Genomic DNA, 13,097 nt, shown 5'->3' with positions numbered 1-13,097 from the left:
TATCTAATGACTAAAGACAAAAAGTGCAGTCATTTTTATCCTTGCTGTTCCATTGGTATGTTTGGTTTTTTCCCACTGAAGTAAAATAATTAAAAAAAACTTATTCCAAACTTGTTTCAAATTGTCAAAATGCAATTTCCATAATAATACTTTGTGTGGAAATCTAGTCTGATGTCATCCTGTGAGACAGACAGGTTAATTTGCTGCAGTGTTTGTTTCAATTCCATTATCTGCAGAACCCCAGGCAAATAGTTTACATTGTGGATAGTATTCCAGAGCCAAGCAAGGGCTGTCATCTCTGGTGATATTTGACAGTTTGCAGAGACTGCTCAGTGGGCAGGATCTTCTTATAACTAATAAGGCCAGTATGTTCTCAGATTATCAGGTTCACACTTTATAATGATTTCTTCTCAGTTTTGCTATACCCTAATGGCAGGCTGGAAAGTGGTTTGATGAGCACCATCTAAACATATGCAGCACAGCCATGTCTGACACATGCAATTTTAATACATGCTGGCCACTCAGACTGATGTAATCCAAAAAAGGCATCTATTTGGGGACTTCATGTTTTGACTTTCAGTCAAGTGTGAAATGGAAGTTCTTCTATGTGATGGAATACTGCTGTCTTGTACTGACATGGAAAGCCAAAGTGTCCTTGTAGTCAGTTCACCATGTTTCGTAGCAGTCCTCTGCACTGAATTTCTGTAGAAACACATACCAGAAATTAATTACTAACTCAGTGTGGCATTTTGCTTTCTGCTACTTGACCACAACTAATATTCTGAACCTGCCAAAATAGTGGTAAACAGCTTTTCCATTACTTCCTCTCACTTATCAGTGACTTGCAAATAGCCTTTCATTGTCACTGTGTCAATCCTGGTAATCACAGTGGTCGAAATGACCAATTAGTGACATGGCAGCAAAGGCACTTCAGCTGTTTTGGTTTAGAGCTGAGCTTAGCTTATATCTAGGCTTGTTAGCAGCCTCATAATTAGATTTCTTTCTAAACTTATCCTGGATTCTGTAAAAGATCCCAGAAGCTTAAGGCCAAGCAATCATTCTGCTAGAATTGCAGCCATAGCCTTAATCCTGTATGGCTTTTAACTGCCATATTTTTTTTCTGCGCTGCTTCCTTATCTTTGCTTTCATTCATGGAGTTCTGGAGACTGAGGGCTGTGCTTTAGCTCAGATCATGCATTGGTTTCCACCATTTTGATGCCTTCCTATGCAGTAAAAATTGGCAAGTGTAAGCATTTACATTCCTCATGGGATTCCAGGGAAAGGGAATAGGCTGAGTGCAGCAGTGTGTGATGAAAGGAGAAAAAGAGTGTTATTCAGTTGAAATGGCTTTCTCCCTTCCTTGTCTCATCAGCAGTTCTTCATCATACATGAATTGTGCAGTTTCTTCCAGTCAGTGTGTCCAGAGCCAGCTGTTGCAGCAACTACCAGTAAATGGCTGCTGTGTGGTTAGGGAGATGTTTCCACAAGGATTTGGTGCAATATGAGGCAAGAACTCTGCCGCAGGTGACAGCAACTCATGTCACAACATTCAAAAGGGGATGTACTCTTGACACATAAATGGTGAAGTGCTGAGGCATTACACTTTGTAACCTGTGCAAGGACTAGTCAGCCTTCAGCTTGACCTATTTCACCCATGCTAAGAGCACATTATGTAACAGCTGCTGCTGCAGCTACTGCAACCTCAGGACTGGAGCAGCTTCATTGTTCTCTTTCTTCCAGATTGTGAGGGCTAATGAACTGAATCTATTGCCCTCCTGCAAAAAAGTTGTTCGTTTCTATGCATGCACCTCATGTTCTATAGAAATCCAGGCATAAATGTGCATAAGAACCTCTGTCTACAAAATGTTACCTTTGGGAATGTAAAGCCATGTATTTATAGAAGTCTAAGTAATCGTTAAATAATCACCATTTACTAGACAAAGTAATGCAAGGAAGGCTTTACATTTACATAAAATGTAAATAACATGTATTTTGAAATACATAGTCATTGTATCTAGCTATGAAGAACAACAAATCACAATATACTTTGTCTGAAGCACAATAATAAACCCAAGCAAATAGTTTGTACCTCAGCAGTTTTGCAAGACAAATGGAGATGGAAGATTTGGGGACCTTTAAGTAACTGTATTTTTTTCTAATTTTATTTAATAAAATTGTTTCCCTAAAAAAATTGTTCAATGAAAAAAAGGCTGATCTCAAACTACTGAAATAAAATAGAATAAACCTGCTAAATATCTCTAATTTTTCAACTGGTTCTAATTTTCCAACTGGTATTATGCAGCCTTACACTTCTCCTAATTTGCTTTATAAGATTTAATATCTAGCTGCCAGAAAAATAATTTAATTCTATGCAATTCTTGCTAAATAAACCAATTTTATTTTTCTGGGATTGCAGCTCCTGAAGGCAACTCCCTGACGTGCAGAACTAAAGTTAATGACCAATTTCTAATCTATGCAGAGCCAGCCTTAATTTCCTTGACATCAAACATGGCTACTTCCTTGTGCTTGGAGCTTCTCCAAGTTAGGCCATTCATAATTCTTGTTCTCACCACTCATAAATACAGGTACAGACAAATAAGTGCTAAACACCCCCCACCTCCCAACTTATTTTGAAATCCTGAGCAGGATTTCGCATAGAGAAACTACAGCAGAACTGATATGCACAAATACAGAAACAAACACTGGGGCAACACAGAGGCAGTCAGCAGTCATATAGAACTATTTGTACCATAACATTCTACCACTGCGTATACCCAGGGAGCTACCTGCTGACTGACAAAATGGAAGCATATCCGGAAGAGGGCAAATTTCTGGTCTCCATTAACAGTTCCAAGTCTGCTCCATTTATTGCTAAACTATCTCTGGCTAATGAAGAAGAAAACAGTGCCTTTTTCTTCAAACTCTGGCTTTGGAAATTGTCCCCTATGCCTCCTTTCTTCCACAAGGATCTTCATCATATGATTTTTCTGGTTGCATTCCATCTTTATTTAAAAAAATTCTTAATTCTCTCCTGCCTAATGTTAAACCTGCAACACAGTCTGTAATGTGGGCACCAGAAGGGGACAATTATGCAGATCAGATTTATCCAGAAAACACACACTGGCAAGATTTTTTCACCATCCCTCTTACAGATATTTGCATATAGAAGGCTTTTGGTACACTTAACTGATATTCTGAATGGAGAGATCTGCATGGAGAGAGTTTCTTATAACCAGTTTCATTGACTATGCTTAGGGTTGTGAATTTCCAACACTAAGTTCCTAGTTCTCAGCGTGACTGATTTATATCCTCAGTTTCTGGGTGTTTATTTTATTGCACTTAGGAAATTTTCTTCTGTTTACCAGATTAGTCTAGTATTTATTTCCTGTTTGTTTATAACTTCATTCACCTTTGCATGTAAGTTTTAGGAACAAATATTTGATAGACTTTTTCCCCCATTTTTATTTCTCACTGGATCATTGATATTAACTTCAAAGTCTCACACAGAAATCTGCATGTATATCAAGGTAAGAGGCTAATCTCTTATGTCTTTTGTATTATACGTATCTCCCCTTGTCATAAGACTTTAGTCCTGCTAAATGAGAATATTTAAGTCCATTTTTACAACTCTTTTGAAAATATTTAAGATTGCATTTTTTCAAGATAAAATTAAATTTTAGAATAATAATGAATATGGAGATAAGTATGCATATACTTGTGCATGTATTTGCAATATAGGGATATAGCGATTACTAAAGGGCTTTTTTTAAATGCTGGATCACACCAAGAATTTATGAGTTTTTATTAGAGATTGGAGGACCTACATTTACAGCACTGTCTTATAAACTGATATCTGACTTTCTGAAATATTTCACAGTGTTATTTGAAACCATCTAAACTCTTTTATCTTAGAATGCAAGAAGAGCTCTTATGTCCAATTGAAAATCATTTTGAAAGTGCAGTTAATAGGTAGCCTGTCCTGACCAGTGATTATTAAGTGTTGTACAACATCACTCAGATGTTGTACATCAATTCATGACAGAATATGAATGTGTAATATAATAGTTGTAGTATAACTATCAGATGTGATGCTAAAAAATTAATTAAAATTATTGTAAAAAGGAATAATTTTACATAGATGCCAATTATTATTTGATTTAAAGAAGATATCACATGATGCTGAAGTGGTACCTGAACTAAATGTTGCATTTTTAGAAGAATTAATAAAAATAATTCAAGGCTGCCCTAGAAACATTGTAACTGGGTTGTAAGCAGTTTATTGCTATTGTACTTGTATAAAATATCAAATGTGCCTATGAATAAATAATATTTTTTATGCACAATTCAAAAAATGCAACATAAATTGCAAGCAGTACCAGAGGAGCTATGTTACCATCTTACATCAGTTTCTCAAAATGCAATACTGAGAATGCTAACTTCCAGCTCAAAAGCACTGGGGAGATTTCCACCAGTCTGACTCTGGGATGGGGAACTTTTGTAGGAGGGTTGTTCATCTGCAGAATGAGTTGTTCCCAAATCGTTCCTCTTCAGCTGCTGGTGTTCTCTATATAAGTGTTACAGTGAAGAAGGAAATGCACGCTTTGCTCGGTAAAATTCAGTTTCTTTCACTTCTTGTTTTCTGTAGTTTCAGTTCTGAGACAAACCACAAGCATGGGAAGGTGTTGCATCCTGGGATTGGGTTTTAGGGGTTCTTATTTGTGTTGGCTAGCCGAGTCCTGTGTACCTCCGCGTTTCCCCCATGTCGTTCCCCCCCCACGGTTTCTGGCCCCACGCTGCCTGCCTTTGGGCTTCCCCCTGTGCCGCTCCTGTAACCACGCCCCGTCCAGCCCCGGGAAACCCCGTGCTGGCCACCCCAATCCACACGATCCCGCTCAGCCCGAGGCTCAGTGCCCGCCCCTGCAGGGTTCTCTGGTTGGTCGCTGTTGCTGGCGTCACCGCCACGGCAGCCGCCCCTGTTGGACGGCAGGCTGTGGATCCTCTCACCCCGTCCCTCCATAAAATCCTACCCTGCCGGCAGCCAGGCGCCATTTTCTCCCATGCGAGTGCCGGGAGCGTTTGCGTCTTTCCATCGAACCACGCCACGTGACCAATAAACCGTTCCTGCCAAGCACGGAGTAAATGGACAAATTCCTTACCTCTTTACTGGATCCCTAGCGCACGGTAACAGAGGCTGGCCAGCCCACGCGCCCGGGACACGGAGCCGTGTCCGGGAACCCGCAGCAGAAAACCCCGGCAGCACGTGGAAGCTACGCCACAGCTGGGCTCCCAAGAGCTGCGTGCAGCTGGGGAGAACAAAAGCTAACGCCGCAGGAAGGTTCAAGTTAGAAAACACAGACTTCAGATCTAAAATATGAATGTTGAAGCCAATATCACAAGGCAATTGGCCTGCCTTGGGGGGACTTCCAGTCCAGTGTTCTGTTGTCAGGCATACCTTCAGACTGGTTATTTATTCATACATGATATCTAAACTTGTGTCAGCTGTTCTGTGATGTTAATGGAAATTTTCACACAAACTGAGCAAAATGAGCATGTGAAATCTGGGATTTTAGATAATCACCACACTTAAAATAGAAATGTCTTCTCTCCAATTAGACCAAGTCTGCCCAGTAGACACCATGGGAATGGGGAGATCTCTGAGCTAATATTAAATTAAAGTACTATCACCATGATAGCATGAATTTCTACACAGACTAATTTTACGTCTCCATGTGTGAGAAAATTAGCTTGAGTGTGCTCAGTACGTAAGCTAAATAGTTTAAGGCTTGTCTGTTTTCCGCATTATTTAACTATGAACTTGAATACAGCTACTTTCCAATTAGAGAGGTACAATCATATTTTGGTTATGAAAAATTGTCCAGGAGTCTGAATGTTTTACAATTTCTGTGCCATGTAAACCTGACTTCCATTTAAAATAATGTTGATCAGACATGACGGCAGCTCTATAAATTTGGATACAGCTATTGACCAAAGAACTGGAAACAAATCATCCAGCTCACACAGGATTTATGTAGGATCTTATACTGGTTAGTTACTTCTCTGTAAGTAATTTTTCACTGCAACATTTCTGTATGGAAAATATAACCAGTGAAGCAGTGAAAATCATCAGGAAAGGTTTTAATTTATAGCTTCTATACTGTTACTGAGGTTGAGAAACTTTTATTATTACAAGAAAAGATGGCTTTTAAAATGCTTTAAAGTCCTTTAGCTTGTTTGGGTTGCTATGAAATTAGATGCAGAGTGAAGTAGATATTTCAGTGTGGGATTATCAGAAAAAAAAAAAGCTGTGAACCCTTATTTCTCAACAAGCACACTCGTTCCCACCTGCTATCAAATCTCTTCTAGCTCATTCATCCCAACTTCTTTTGTGCAATTCAACCTTCTCTGGGATTATTCCTTCCCTCTGACTAATCTTAGTCACTCAGCATTTATCCCAGATTATCTCAGTTCTTTGGAAAAACAGTGTTGGAAACATTATGAAAGGAAGAGTCCAGCTCCATAAATCACCATTGCTGGAAACACATCCCTGAAAACAAGGACTAGTTTGCAAGTTGTGCGGTGCTGAAGAGAAAAAATGCTTGATTAATATGGTCAAAGTCAGACTAGAATTAAAATGAAGTGACTCCACATAATTAACCAACAGCCAGAGAACTATGCATCCAGGATCAATATCAGCAATACAACTGAAAAAAAAATGCACTAGTGAACTCTTTAAAAAAGTTATAAAACACCTACAATTTTCTCAACACTCTTCTATCACTATTCCCATGAAATTCTAACCTCACCAGCATCTTATACATGTTGCATCCCCAGATGTCCTTTGTCCCACACCTCTGGGCACCTGGATTTTAAGCATGTACATCTTCCCTGGGAGCGCCCATTCACCTATTTAAACAACTGTGTTCAACATACGAGTGCTTTGTTGTTATGTGTACACTGTTCCCTCTGCTAATGCAGGTCATGGAGAAAGCTATAAGGTCACATAAGAGCACTCCACATGGGTGTCTACATGTTGCCCTTGTGCTGTTCATCCTCTAGTTGGATGGGTACAAGCTCCTTGTGGTGTCTGATTGGTGGTCTCCCTCCGACCAGAATTTTATGTCATAATTTTTTATGCTTCTTGGATGCTTCTTTTAAACTTCTTGTTTTCCCAAGAGTCTCCCTGCCATGCAGTGCTTTAAAGATGGCTGTCTTATACAAATTGCATTATTGGGAATTTCCTTGTGGTGTTACCAGGTGGGGTTTTTTGGCAAATATCCTCTCAGTGCACAGTTTGGGACAATCTATTCAGACAGTCCATTTATAATCACATTCTTGCCATTGTCTGTTCCAAACCATGTCACCAATAAGAGGCCATGTGGGTCCACTCCCTTGCAGTGTGGAAAAGAAGAAAAGGGAGTTAATTACTTAGTGAATAGATAGAGATGTGCAAATGAGAAATACAAACTAGCACTCATTGAAAGAGGATGATAAGTAGATTTTGAAGTGCTGTTTTCCCATTTCCTTAAAAAGGTGGGCCCATTTTCTACACTGTGGAAAGAAAAGAGATTCAGGTCTTAGTAAGGACAGAAGCCTCATCTTTTACTTTTTCTGCCCTCTGTTTTATCTGCCCATATCAGATACTAAACAGCAAAGTATGAAGAACAACTGCAAAAGAGTTTTTTTCCCTAGTGACCAGGTACTTCGCAGAGTTTTCATTAGGTTTGAGGTTATTTCTCAGTCTCTCTGAGATATAAGCAAACCAGCCTGGCTAAAGCCCACAGAAGGTAGAATGCTGTCCTTATTCATAGCTTTACTAAGAGCTACACACCTGAAATAAAGGAACCTTCATTTTGTAGTAGTATATCTGGGTTATGAGTGCCATATAAGTCAAATATAATTTAGCCTACTTTTTGTTATATTTCTAAGTCAATTTGTTAGTAAACATATTTGTGAAAGAAATTTTCTACATACTGAGATTAAGTGATACTTCAGTATCTTACTAAAACTGAGGGCCCTTGATCTTACCTGTATCAAACACAATAATTTTGCTTAGCCACATAAACAATCATATTGCTTGGGGACAAGAAAGGCCCCAGATTCTCCCAGAGGTGACATTGCCACAACCAAATCTCTGCAACGAGGGTCCTACAGATCCTTTCATTATAGAGTTATAGCTTAATAAATGTATATGTGTAAAGGCAGAGATCTTTTGTGAATATCCCATCTCCAAATGAACACAGTATCTAAATATGCTTCAATACATTCTTCTTTTTATCTTCAGTACATCTTACTGAGGCAACAAAATAATATAAATTTGTTTGCAAATTTTAAGTGAGTTTTCAGCACTTAATCACAGACCATTACCTGGCAGAGAGCTGTCCTAACTTTTAGAAAGTACTTTTCCCACTTTTTCCTTGCACCAATTATATAGGTCATTATACAACTTCAATACTATTACAGGAATGTATTTCTACCTGAGAAATAAAAGATCTGATCTCAAAGGCAAGAGAAGGTATTATTTTCAACATCCACAGTTTTGTAAGTAGACCTGCAGCCCACTACTTTGGAGTGCAATCATGGCAGATTACATTAATAATTTAAATTAAAACTCCTTAACTCCTTAACTAAATATATGCATTACTAGTAGAACTGCTATAGAAGATATCAGAAAAAAAACAATGCAAGTTATGTTGTGACACAATTGCTCTAACTAAATGCATTTTCAAGTGTCACTGTTCTGTGTTTACCTTTTTATGATTAACTAGGAATAGCAGATGAATTATATAAGAAAAAAAAACAACAGAAAATCACTGATGTTCTATTGATTTATGTCCCTGCCACTTTCCGCTCTATTACAGATAAAATAGCTTTTGATTTGATCTATGTAAAATATTGTTAAACATTCCAAATGTTCAGCTTTAACACTGAGCAATAATTGGAAATTATTTTACTTGAAAAAACTGCAGAAATAAAATTTTTAAAAGATAATTTAGGGATGAAGACAGCAATATATGAAAAATTACACTCCACTAAACTGTGGAAGAAAGAAATTGACCTGTTAGAAAAACTTAGAAATAAATGGTCCACTGCACTAAACTTAAGGTAAGACATGAGTTACAAAACAAAAACAATATCCCACAGCACCAAATACTAATGATGTGCTAACATTTTTTATATCCACTATATCCAGGCTTTTGTAAGAAAGAGCATGAACAAATTGTCAGCCTTCCACAGCAGATGGAGGTGTTCACTGAGATATTTCTGAAATAAAATTCTAGTAGGCTGTGAATAAGTGACTGATAAAGTAAATATAAGAAAAGATCATTAATTGATGACTTAAATTCTTCAGGTTGTTAGATAAAGACCCGTTGCCATGGACTGACTCACATAGAGAATCATCAAGAACAACCTCAGGCTGTTGTGAGAGACAATAGTATCACAAAGAAAAGGCAGCTCAGCAATTCTTTGCTTTTTTCCTTCACTGGTAAAGCAATCTGGGGAGAATCCCACACTTTTTTTGTAAGAGGTCAAAGGAGATAGATTAGTTTGAAACAAATATGCAGAAAGTATGAGACCTAACACATTTTTGTGTGAGATCTTAGAACAATAGGATTGGATAATATTCACCAAGACGGTGCTCATATGTGAAATTGCAGAGTAGTTAGCCAAGAGTATAACCTGTCATCATGAGCAGCAACTGTGTCAGCATATTGGTGAGCTGCCTGTATAATTCCCAGGCACAGAAAGTACTCTAGAGGAAATCTTAAACACTGCATCCTGGTAAGTCTTGACTTCTGTCTCTGGTTAGATGATATAGTCTATTGTAAAGATTATGGCAGTAGAATGCATGAATAAAATGGTGTCTGGGAAAAGGGGCATCACAGCTGAGTTAACAGAAAGAAATCCTGCCTCACTGATCTACTGGAGATCTTCAAAAGTGTTGCAGAATGTGAACTAAGAGGAACCACGTACACAGTATATCTGGATTTTCAAGAAGCCTTTGCCAAGTTTCTAGGCTAAACGTTATTAAAGACTCTGAGAACATTCAGAAATGGAATTCAAGAATCCACAGTCAATAGTTCACAAGGCTTATGCATTAATCCATTCCTTGGTATTCTATACATTCCAGCTAACTCTCACTAAGACATGTTTGCTGTAGTAGATACTAGATCTAAGTATTTTAAGTCATGTCATGTTGCTTGGTTTCAGGATCCAGCTGAGTCTCCTTCTTTATTAGTAGAAGAGGTGTATTCCATGTTTTTATAGGATCTGAAGATATTTTTTAAAGGGATAATGCTGGAAACAGGATCATAATTTTACAAGGCACACATAGATGAAGCTTGATTAAGTACTTTTCCTTGAGGCAGTTCTTGGAGTAACTTCTAAGTGGTAAGTGCCAACATCTAGACTTTTTGAGTGTGTCAGAAAGAGCAGGTAAGGCATGGCTTTTAACAGGATGCATAGAACAAACACTGAAGAGAGCTATCCAGTCCTAGTCTGACAAAAGATTACACCTTGCTTAAACCACAGAGGTCCCAGATTCCATCCTAATGTCAGGAAACATGACCTCTACCCCATTTTTTACTGCAAGGGGGTGATATTGCTATGGTTTTTGAAGTAAGCGGGACTGATGGCTCAGGATTCAGATACAGGGCTACTATCCCAAAACTTTAATGATCTATAGCAAAACTCTCTTTAGAGGAGTGATATTGTACATGCTTTCAAAAATCCTCCTCATCCTACAGTGCATGGTATTTTTAAATAGTAGTGTGACCTTAGTGTCCTGTGTCCATTCATTACTGCATAGTAGACTGCCGTATGCAAGGTAAATAAATTAGGCTTTTTTTTCCTCAGACATTGACTGAGGCGGCTAGCAAATGTGTAAAAATCATGACTGCATAGCATAGGTTCATTAGCTTCTTAAACTCGCAACTTCTACTTCAGTAGTTAGTTAATACAAACATAAAAAGTTCAATAAATTATTGTTAAGACACGGGTATAATCACCACTGTCAAGCATTAAAAAAATTGCATAAACCAGCTAAAAATCCTGAAGAGTAATTACTTGATAGCTGATTGGCTGAATCTGTTATGACTAAAAAAAATCTGACATTTCTTTTGCTACCTGTGAGTAATCAAAAAATAGAGTAAGATGATTCTGTCCTTAGGGTACTATGACCATGTGAGTAACAAATGCTCCATTCAGCACACATATGCAGGGCCTGACATTTTCCCAGCACCAGTAATTGTCTATCATTTTTCTTTTATGCTTTAACAGCTCCTTAAATATGTCAGGACTAGACATGCTTACCCTGAGTGAACATTTTTCTGAACTGATGGATGTAAAACATGTACAACACACTGACACTTGAAACTTTGCAGATTTCCTAAAGCAACAAAGCTGTTAGAGGTAGGGCAAAGTTGATTAAGTGCAGAAGCATTTAACTTTTAATGATGTCTCATTGATACCCCGCATAATTGTTGCTATATTCAGTGGCTGTCTTTATAAGTGCTCCTTCATTATTCAATGGGCCAAGGCACTTTGTGAATGCCATCAAAATCAATTACAGTTTGGCTACTTTGGGGGGGCCAATGAAGCAAAGAATTAACCTCCAACTAATTTCCAAAGTCATTTACTCACTAATAGCTTAGCACATTTACTAGCACAGGCACTGTATGTTGCGGAGCATTTACAAAAATAGTTTGAAATAAGGTATTGGAAGAAAAGCATCTGAAGAGTAATAGGGAAACTATTGGGGCAATTGTTATTGTGTGAACATTCCAAATAAATATTGCAGATTGAAGATTTTAGGGCAAGAGTTTATGCATGAGAATTAATCCACTAGACACCTTTTCATTCACTTTTTAAAAGTCAGCACACTGGTTGTCTTAGCTGAAAACATTCATAATTATTTACAAGACATGGTCATCCAGTTATCTAATTGAATCCATTACTGTTGAATATCGTAATGGGACTAATTAAAGTTACAATATGGAAGGAGAGAGATTGTGAATTAGAGAATTGCTTAGAAGATGCTTGCTTCCACCAAGCTTCAAAGGGCTTTCTTAGGCAATCATTTAATTCTCCTAAATGTGAGCATCTTAAGAGAAAGGGCAAAATGATAAACCAAAAAGGCAATCTTCTTTTTCTTCCGTGCAGAAGCTGACTATACAATCTGTGGAACATCTATGACATTTAGACAAATGACTGTAATACTCTTAAGAAATAATTTTTTTCATTAAATTCTTCTATTAAAAACACACCCAAATTTAGAGTCCTACTGCTTCTCTGAGAGAATAAAAGTATGGAACAAGTGCTTAGGTTTAGGGTTTGTAGACTGACTATACACTAGACAAATTCAGTGTAAATACACTGTATATGTGACCTATACTTTCAAAGAAATGCAAGTTATTTCCACTAATATATAGGCACATTTTCTATATTGAAGTCTGGCAGTAATATTGGTGAAGACTGTATGTCAGCAACAGTATCTAAACTATGAAAATAGGAATTAGCTTTCTCCACAGAAAGTGAAAAAAGAAGAGAGTGGGAACAAATATCTGTGCAGCAAAAAATGCACCTGCTGTTTTGTGGTCCGTGATGACTGAATGAAAACATGAGTTTTCATACTGTGAATAATGTTGCCACAGGAACTAGCCTGAGACCCCTTCTCAGTAGCCACTGCTTGCATCATGAAAAAAGCTAAAAAGATCCTATAGTCTGTAATCACTCTCAGAAGCACTGTACCAAGGCTCTCTTGTGCTCCCTTTATGATCTTCCTGGTGGAACCATCCTGACTATCAAACACAACAGGTCATATATGTGTTTTGGCGCAAATTTTTCTTGAAACACAAGGAGATGGCATCTCAAGCATTTCTAGGTACAGAAATAGATGAAGGCTAGCTGCTTCAGACTGAACATCACAATGCCATATTTCAGCACATGCAGATCCTTTATAATGCACTATGTACAAATTTCCATGCAGTCAGGTTCCCACAAACTGGCCACCCCTTGCAACTGTTGAAAAGCACAGTGGTCTTCAGAAAGAATGACACGCCCAAATGTTCCAGTGCTTTTGATGCACATGTCAAAGGGTA

The 13,097-nt window shown here is 37.9% G+C and overlaps 1 long non-coding RNA gene across 1 annotated transcript; it reads right to left on the bottom strand.

Annotated features, from left to right (window-relative positions):
- Positions 1–487: 487 nt before the first annotated feature.
- LOC128807643 (uncharacterized) lies at positions 488–6,927 on the bottom strand. The gene is made up of 2 exons (XR_008437222.1): positions 6,804–6,927; positions 488–702 (listed from the first exon to the last, which is right to left on the bottom strand). It is a non-coding gene; the product is annotated as an uncharacterized LOC128807643 (long non-coding RNA).
- Positions 6,928–13,097: the final 6,170 nt, after the last annotated feature.

This window comes from Vidua macroura, chromosome 5, assembly GCF_024509145.1.
Source record: "Vidua macroura isolate BioBank_ID:100142 chromosome 5, ASM2450914v1, whole genome shotgun sequence".
In the NCBI taxonomy this organism is placed as follows: domain Eukaryota; kingdom Metazoa; phylum Chordata; class Aves; order Passeriformes; family Viduidae; genus Vidua; species Vidua macroura.
The sequence above is the reverse complement of the archived record's forward strand: the minus strand, read 5'-3'. Positions and strand labels throughout refer to the sequence as shown.